This window comes from Eumetopias jubatus, unplaced genomic scaffold (genome assembly GCF_037043125.1).
Source record: "Eumetopias jubatus isolate StellerSeaLion01/CBP00866 unplaced genomic scaffold, mEumJub1_p1.0 scaffold_6, whole genome shotgun sequence".
In the NCBI taxonomy this organism is placed as follows: domain Eukaryota; kingdom Metazoa; phylum Chordata; class Mammalia; order Carnivora; family Otariidae; genus Eumetopias; species Eumetopias jubatus.
This window is the reverse complement of record NW_028274812.1, coordinates 24,099,601-24,109,209: the sequence shown is the minus strand read 5'-3', so window position 1 is coordinate 24,109,209 and position 9,609 is coordinate 24,099,601. Positions and strand designations below refer to the sequence as shown.

General features: G+C 32.1%; 1 pseudogene; it reads right to left on the bottom strand.

Annotated features, from left to right (window-relative positions):
* Positions 1 to 3,959: 3,959 nt before the first annotated feature.
* LOC114222800 (U4 spliceosomal RNA) lies at positions 3,960 to 4,076 on the bottom strand (annotated as a pseudogene).
* Positions 4,077 to 9,609: the final 5,533 nt, after the last annotated feature.

Sequence of the window (9,609 nt, the reverse complement as noted above, 5' to 3'; positions counted from 1 at the left end):
CCTGTGTTCTCTTCTAGGATTTTGATGGATTCCTGCCTCACATTTAGGTCTTTCATCCATTTTGAATTTATTTTTGTGTATGGTGTAAGAAAGTGGTCCAGTTTCATTCTTCTGCATGTGGCTGTCTAGTTTTCCCAACACCATTTGTTGAAAAGACTGTCTTTTTGCCATTGGATATTCTTTCCTGCTTTGTCAAAGATTAGTTGGCCATAGAGTTGAGGGTTCTTTTTTTTTTTAATTTTTTTATTGTTATGTTAATCACCATATATTACAAGGGTTCTTTATTTCAACAGAGGCAAAAGGAGGTAAGTGGTCCATTAGAAGAGCCCTAGGCCCACAACCCTGAGGTTGGCAGACTGCTGATAGAAGAGTTTTGAAGTCTCCAACTATAAATGTGGACATTTCTGTTTCTCCCTTCAGTCACATCAGGTTTTGATCCATGTATTTTGTTAGGTGTGTAGACAATTACAATTGTTATATCTTTTTAAAAAATCAATTCCATCAACATTAGGTAATGTCCTCCTTTTTTCCTGTTTCTACTCCTTGTTCTGAACTCTACTTGGTATGGTATGAATAACACACTAGATTTCTTCTGGTGATGGTTTGTATGTATTTCTTTTTCCATCCCATAGTTTTTGACCTTTCTATGTGTTTATATTTTGAGAGTGTTTTCTATTAACTGCATATACCTAAGTATGAATTTCATATTAAGTTTGGCATTCTTTGTCTTTTAACTGATGTCCTTAGACCACTTACATTTAAAATAATCATATATGGCTAATTTAAAATATACTGTCTTTTTAATTGTTCTCTTTAAATTTTTTTCATAATTTTCTTCTTTTTGTTTTCTCCCTACATTTGTACTCATTATGTATTTTTCAGGATTCCATCTTATCTCTATTATTGGCCTCCTACTCATAACTATTTTAAAAAATTTGGTGGCTGTCCTAAAATTTATAATTTACAGCTTTCCTTAATCAGTCTACCAATAATAGTATTCAATAATAACATTCAGATAATACTATTCCACTTTGCATATAGCAAAAAAATAAAAGCAAATAGGTGGAATTTTCAAAATATTATTAAAAAGAAGAATATAGGGGCACCTGGGTGGCTCATTCGTTAAGCGTCTGCCTTCGGCTCAGGTCATGATCCCAGGGTCCTGGGATCGAGCCCCGCATCAGACTCTCTGCTTAGCGGGAAGCCTGCTTCTCCCTCTCCCACTCCCTCTGCTTGTGTTCCCTCTCTCGCTGTGTCTCTCTCTGTCAAATAAATAAATAAAATCTTTAAAAAAAAAGAAGAAGAAGAATATATTCAAAAGACACAGTATCTGATTTCAAGTCATTTAAACAAAGCTACAGTATTCAAGGGAGTATAACACTGACAAGAAGATATACACAGAAGCCAATGAAACAGAATTGAGTCTAAAAAGTAGATGTACATAGATATGTTGATGTCTCCAAGTAGAATTGTGGATTTTTCTATATGTATATTAATAAATATGAAATTAAAAACTGGAATAATCATGAAGCCATTAAACAAACTGAAATTAAAAATATATTTACAGGGGTGTCTGGTTGGCTCAGTAGGTTAAGCATCCAACTCTTGATTTTGGCTCAGGTCATGATCTCAGGTTTGTGAGACTGAGCTCCATGTCAGGCTCTGTGCTAAGTGTGGAGCTTGCTTAATATTCTCTCTCTCCCTCTGCCCTCCCCCTCCTCTAAATAAATAAATAAATAATAAATAAATTGTTTGTTTGTTTGTTTGTTCATAAAATTTCAGTCCTGTAGGCTTCATAGGCAACTGTTGACAAGTACTCAAAGAAGAAAAAATGACAACAAACATTTTCAAAATATGAAAATGCAGAAATGCTTCATAGAAATGTCTGTATACAGGATAGCCAAAATCTCATCCCAGTATAACAGGTATAAGAACCCCACAAAAATAATGTAAAATAATCCAGAAACATGTAATGATGTGATCATGCAGTACAGATCCCAGAGGAATCTAGCCTGAGTAATAACGTGAAAAGTAGCTAAAATATACTCTTGTATAGCATAAAACATGACTCAGAGGTATCATATTGACCTACATATGCTTGTCAAAACAAAATTGAACACTTGTTAAAGGACATAAAAATCCAGACATTTTTATTTCAATGTCTACTACCTCCAACATGATACAAATCACCAGTCATACAAACAAGTGGGAAATTAAACCCAAAAAAAGTCAACAGAAAAAGTCACTGAATAATAGAAATAATGGAACTACTACACAAAATGTTAACATAGCTATTATAAATGCATATACTTATCTGAAAGGAAACATAAACATAATGCAGAGAAAAGTAGAACAATAAAAAGAACCAAGTGGGACTTCCATATAAAAAATATAATAACTGAACTTATTAAATTATAGAAGAAAACATCTATAAAACATTATAGAGAGGGGTGCCTGGGTCGCTCAGTCGTTAAGTGTCTGCCTTTGGCTCAGGTCATGATCCCAGGGTCCTGGGATCAAGCCCCACATGGGGCTCCCTGCTCAGAGGGAAGCCTGCTTCTCCCTCTCCCACTCCCCCTGCTTGTGTTCCTTCTCTCACTGTGTCTCTCTCTGGAGGGGGATGGCGGGATGGGTTAGCCTGGTGATGGGTTAAAGAGGGCACATATTGCATGGAGCATTGGGTGTTATAGGCAAACAATGAATCATGGAACACTACATAAAAAACTAATGAGGTAATGCATGCCGATTAACATAACAATAAAAAACTCAAAATGAATAAATAAAATCTTAAAAAAATTATAGAGAATAAAGCCTGAAAAAAAAAGGTCTAACATATAGATAATTATTGTCCCAGAAAAAGAAGAAAGAAAGACGAGATAGAAGAAATGTTTTTTAAAACAGTGGCCAAAATGTTCCCAAATTTAAAGAAAAGAGACATTAACAAACTCAAAAAACTGAATAAGTCCCAAAGAAGATAAACATACACACAGGAATTAGCCTCCTTCTTCCCCCTCCCCCAACAAAAGCACATCATTGCTGACAACATGTGATAAGAAAAATCTTAAAAATAGCTAAAGGAAAAAATATCACATACAGAGGGACATAGATAAGAATTATTGCAAACTTTCCATCAGAAACTGTGCAAATCAAAAATACAATAGAATAGCATCTTTAAAGAAAATATCATTCAAAGATGAAGATAAAGTAAACACTGATTTTCAGACCAAAAAAAATAAAACTGTGATAATTCATTGGCAATGTCTGTGCACCAAAAGCACTATTAAAAGAAGGTCTTCAGCGGAAGGAGAAGATAACAGATGGAAACTTGTATCTGCACTAAGGAGTAAAGAGGGTCAGAAATGGTAAATATGTGAGTAGATACATAAAATTTTGTTTTCTCATTTATAATTTCTATAGAAGATAATTGATTTTCAAACAAAAATAATAGGATATTTTGATGTTTATAAACATGTAGAAGAAAAATGTAAAATAGCAATAGCATGAAGGAAAGTAGAAAGGAAACTATTATAGGATCACATGTTACAGGTGAGGGGCTATATAATAATTTGAGGATAAACTGATAAACTGCATAATGCACACCTGAGATTAACCAATAATAAATAAAAAAGAAGTACATGTAGCAAGATAATAGAAGAAAAAAATGGAACACAAATATTCAATTGATATAAAAGGTATCACCAAAAAGAAGAAAATGTAAAGAATATAGTGGACAAGTAGAACACATAAAACAATATGACTTATTTAAGTCCATCCGACTTAAAAGGGACTGTTGGAGTAGGTAAGAGTGTCAGACTGATCTAAAACATCCAATTATATACTAGTTACAAGAAACGTACCTTAAATATAAATACACCATTGGTTAATATTAAGACAATTGGAAAAGCTATTTGACTTTTAAGATTAAAAATCCTGAAAAATAAATAAAAATCCAGGAATGACTATATTAATAACAGACATAATAATTTTCAGAACAAGCAACATCATTAGTGATATATTAGCAATAATCGCGCCTCAGATAAACCTCATTAGCTACAATACTGCCACTGTGCAAAGCTAACATCATTAGCGATAAAGAGAAATATTTCCTAATAAAAAGGGGACAATTCATCAAGGAGTTAGCAGAGGTCCTGTATAGGCCCCTAATAGAACCTCATATATATGATACATAAACTGACTGAATAGAAAGGAAAAATATATAAATCCCAATCATAGTAAAGGCTTTTAACACTTCAATAGAAGTAACTGATAGGACAAATAGAAAAGTTAGTAAAAGGAAACTCTGAAAACAGAAATTGCATTATTGGGGCGCCTGGGTGGCTCAAGTCGTTAAGCGTCTGCCTTCGGCTCAGGTCATGATCCCAGGGTCCTGGGATCGAGCCCCGCATTGGGCTCCCTGCTCGGCGGGGAGCCTGCTTCTCCCTCTCCAGCTCCTCCTGCTTGTGTTCCCTCTCTCGCTGTGTCTCTCTCTGTCAAATAAATAAAATCTTTAAAAAAAAAAAAAAGAAATTGCATTATTGGACCTAGTTGGCATTTATAGAATACTGCACCCAACACAGTAGCAACCAGATTATTTTCAAGTACTTGTGGAACACTCAACAATGCAGACCATGTTCTGTCGAAAACAATTGGAAAGGATGAAAATAATACAAAGTAAGTGCTCTGAAAATAACAGAACTGCTTTCAGAGAATTAGAAATCTAAAATAGAACTATATCTGGACAATCCATAAATGTATCTCTAAATAACCTTTGGATCAAAGAATAAATCATTAGGCAAATTATAAAATACTTTGAATTGAGTAAAAATAAAACAACATATCAAAATGGGTGAGATGCTGCAAAAGTTAGTAAAAAGGAATATATAGCTTTGAGTTATATAAATTACATTAAGGATCATCTAAAATCAATGATCTAAGTTTCACCATAAAATAAAAAATATCAAAACAGAAAATTAAAATCAAAGTAAAAGAATACAAAGCAGTAATACAGAAACACAAATCAACATAAAAAGAAAACAAACAGAAATCAATGAAAACAAAGTGTTTCTTTTGAAAGATCCATAAAGTTGACCACACAAAAAATAGTTAATAATATCAGGAATTAAAGATGGGTAATAACTACAGATCCTATGGGCAAGAAAATATTAACAAGAGAATATTATGAAAATATTTATAACACTATATTTGATTTTATTTAAATGAACAAGAAATGTTATAAATAATTTATAATTTTGTTAAATTTATTAAAATAGTTTATTAAATGTATAAATCTACTGAAATAAATTCCCAAAAGAGAATGAAGAAACATAGTCTAAATGGCCCATTTCTATTAGGTAAGTTGAATTCATAATTAAAGATCTTCCCATAACAAAATCTTCCAGGCCACAGCGGCTTCTTTGGAAAATTCTATCAAATATTTAAGAAAGAAATAATGCCAATCACACAAAAAGAAATACTCAATTTTCATTGCATATGAAAATAATATAACAAAATTTCAGTATCTGTAGTGAAGCTCAGCCTCATTTTTGGCTTATTTATCTTTTATTTATGACAATTTTCACACTCCTATGGGAGAGTTATAGTTGCAAAGGTGTGGTGCTTATCATTGCTTATCACTGCTGCTTGGTACACACCAAAAATTATAGTGATGTGATTGTCATAACACAATCCCTTTCAAAAAAGTTTTCTGTGCCTTAATTTATAAGAAACATGAAAACTTGAATTCTCTCTCACATAACAGATTTAAAAATAAATTGTAATTGAATTATATATATATATGAAAATACACATGCATACATACATAAGCATACACATGAAGTATTGATAATTTTTACTCTATAAAATTTGAGAAATTCTGTTCGTCAAAACCCAATTAACAATATGAAAAAGTAAATGACAAAGATTTGTAACTGTATCCAGTAAATATATAAAGAACTTTTAAATAAATAAGAAAAGACATATTATCCCAAAGAAATAGATACATAAAAATTGAGTATGCAGTTCACAAAAGATATTAAGCAAATGGCCAACAAATTATGAAGCAGCACTCAACTTCATTAGTAACCATTAAAATAAAATTAAAATAAGCCAACATTACCCTCATACTAGAACATCTAATATTAAATAGACTGACAATGCAAATGCTGGTTAAAATGTACAGAAATGGATACTTTCATATTTTTCTAGTTGTAATGTGTTTTACTTAAATCACTTTTGAAAAAAATTTAGTGTTTTCTACTAAATTTGTTTGAACAAGCACCAAAAGATATGTACAAGCATATTCATAGTTACATTATTCAAAATATCTCTATACTGGAAACAACCCACATGTCTACTAGAAAACATAAACTGTGGTATACTTATACTATGGATCACTATATAACAATGAAAATAAATGAAGAATCTTAGCATGCAACAGCATGAGAAAGTCTCCCAAAAATAATGAGTAAGAAATTAATCCAGGTACACAAAAGTACCCATGTATGATTCCATTAGGCATAACAATAGACCAATAATAGTTCATTAGAAGTCAGAATAATTAGAAACCAGACATGCAAGATTAGGGACTGGGAAGCAATGTAAAATGAGCTTCTCAAGTACTCATAAAATTCTGGTTCACACCCTATGTGGAAGTTGCACAAATTCTTTTACATTATAATGATAAACCCAGCTATACTGATAGTTGTGTACTTTTCCATATGTTTTTAATTTTTAATTATTAAAAAAGTATAGTGATTTGAAATAACAGGACTCATGGAGGTATGGTAGGTAGCTATGAGTTATAGTATGATATTCACTACATCACTATTTATACAATTTTATTTCTAGCCGTGGGGCACCTGGGTGGCTTAGTTGGTTAAGTGTCTGCCTGCAGCTCAGGTCATGATCTCAGGGTCCTGGGATCTAGTCTCATGTCAGGTTCTCTCTGGTCAGTGGGGAGTCTGCTTCTCACTCTCACTCTCCCTCTGTGCTTTCCAACCCCTCAAATAAATAAATAAAATCTTTTAAAAAAATGTTTTATTTCTACCCTTATATTCATAAGTTAGGTCTACATATATCAAATGGTTTCCTCAAAGCATAATGTATCCAATTGTGTTTGGATACATTATATTATATTTTGGATATGCAATACTCTTATTGAACCACATGGTAAAGGAATAATTTACATTTCTTCTCACTAAGACAATCAGATTGACTTTAAGCAAAATGATTTTTTATAGTATCCAGTATGTTTGGCTTCTATACATGTTAATGGAAAGATCTAAAATGCTCCAAATTCCATTTGTCATAATTTCACCAAAGGATTGCCCTTAGGTGGTTTGCTCTCTCCTGTCTTTTCAATTGTCCCTTCCTTACTCAATCAAACATGCCATTACACTAACATGCTTTTTTTCTGCAAAAAAATAAAACAGAAAACCAAAACATATCCCCCCCAATTTTTTTTATTTATCTTATTTTCATCCTCTTCATCCCTACATCTCTCTCCAGTTTCACTATTAAAACTCTCAAAAATATGGTTAACATACATATTTTCTACTTCCACCTTGCTTTTCTAGTCTACTTTTAGGAAAAAAATGATAACATCTTCTCCTTTCTTTCTCCATCTCCACACATTTTCACTTTCAAATTTCTTTTAGTTATTAGTTTATATTTATTTATATATTTATTGTGAGATTGATAACATTTTCATTTTGTGACCATATCAATTCCCTTATGCTCTCTCAATAGGTTCAATCTAAAAGTTGAATAAGTAAGTCATATTTACATTATTACTGTGGAAATATTGTTCAATACAGAGCTAACTCATTTCCTTTGCTAATTTTCGGTGATGCAACATTTAGTCTATTAAATAAAATATTCTAACTTCTTAGAGTCTGCCATTGCTCCAAATCTCTATTATTTCCTTTATATTTGCACCTCGACTTTTTCTGAGTCCCTGTGCCAAGCTCCAAACATTCCCCACTACCTTCTCCTTTAATCCTGAAAAAATATTATATACTTCCTTTCCTATATTACCAATAATTTCTAGTACTTGCTTATTTTCTTTGTAGACTGAAATCCATAATGATCTTAAAAACATTTTGAAAATTCATTGATTTTGTGTTCCAAACTCTACCTCTTGTTTTCTAGGTCAATTACATAAAACCATCTTGAAATTTTTTCCACTACACTTTTTTGGTTTTCAACTTTCTTCTGTTACCATGCTTTCTGAAGAAACTTCCTAAGAAAAATAAATATCCAAAACTTTGAGTCTCTAGAAATCTGAGAAAAAACTGATAGGAAGACTGTCTGCTTATATAACTTTACCTTAAAAAATCATCCTCAGGAACCTAGGGATGTACTGTATTATCCACTGTATTCTAGTATCAATATTTCTGGTAAGTAATCAGATTCCCGTTGGATTCTTGTACCTTTCTTTAGATTACCCCCTCTTTCCCTGAAAATGTTTGTTTTTGTCTTGACTCTTTCTCTGAAAATCCTATCCTTCCTTTAGCCAAATCTAAAGTACATAATTTATTCTGTTATTTAATCTCTCAGAAGCATTTGCCAGAATTTAGCGTGCCATTCTTCTTGAAAAATTCTAATCTATTGGCTTTTAAAGGGACACATTCCATTGAGATAATGGAACTATCAAATCCACAAAACCTTAAGCATCTATACTTCTTCTTTTTAGTGGAGCCTCATGAAACAATCTTAGAAAAAAAATGGAATTTAGTATTGGGATAGTATTGTTTATTGCCAAGTCTTGAGAAAAGGGCCAGAACTCCTTCACATGAACATATTTTGAAACCTTTCCCAAAGGCTACCAATAACAAATTAAGGCTTCACATGTACCTGGATTATACTTTTCAATTTCTACCACCTTGGCTTAGCCAATTACCTTGGTAGTTCTACATAGATGGATTGCTTAATTCTTGGTGGAGTATCCTCAATGTCTTAGTGTTTGTTTTGTATGTTTTATTAAATTATTTTAATTCTAATATAATTAACATACAGTGTTATGTTAATTATATTGGCTTTTTTCAAGTCCCTGTGCCAAGCTCCAAAGATTCCCCACTACCTTCTCCTTTAATCCTGAAAAAATATTATATACTTCCTTTCCTATATCATCAATAATTTCTGGATCTGGATTTCTTTTCCCTCCCCAGATTCAAAAAGTTTTCAGCTATTATTTCTTCAAATATATTTTCTGCCCCCTCTTCTTTCTCTTTCCCTTCTGGAATTTCTATAGTGCTTGATGGTGTTTGATGATTTTCCTAGGTTTATTTTCATTTTGCATAACTTTTTTCTCTCACCTGCTCAGCTTGATTACTTTCTATTACTCTGTCTCCCAGGTCACTGATTTGTTCTTCTGCTTCACCTACTACTATTTATTCTATCTAGTGTATTTTTAATTTATTATGTTCTTCATCTCTGATTGGTTCTTTTTTTATCTCACCATTAGGGTCTCACTGATGCCCACCACTCTTTTCTCAATTCCAGTGAATATCTTTATGATCATTACTTTAAAATTCTCTATCAGGCATATTACTTATCTCAATTTTTTTTAAGTCTCTTGCTGTGAGTTTGTCCTGTTTTTTTCATTTGGGA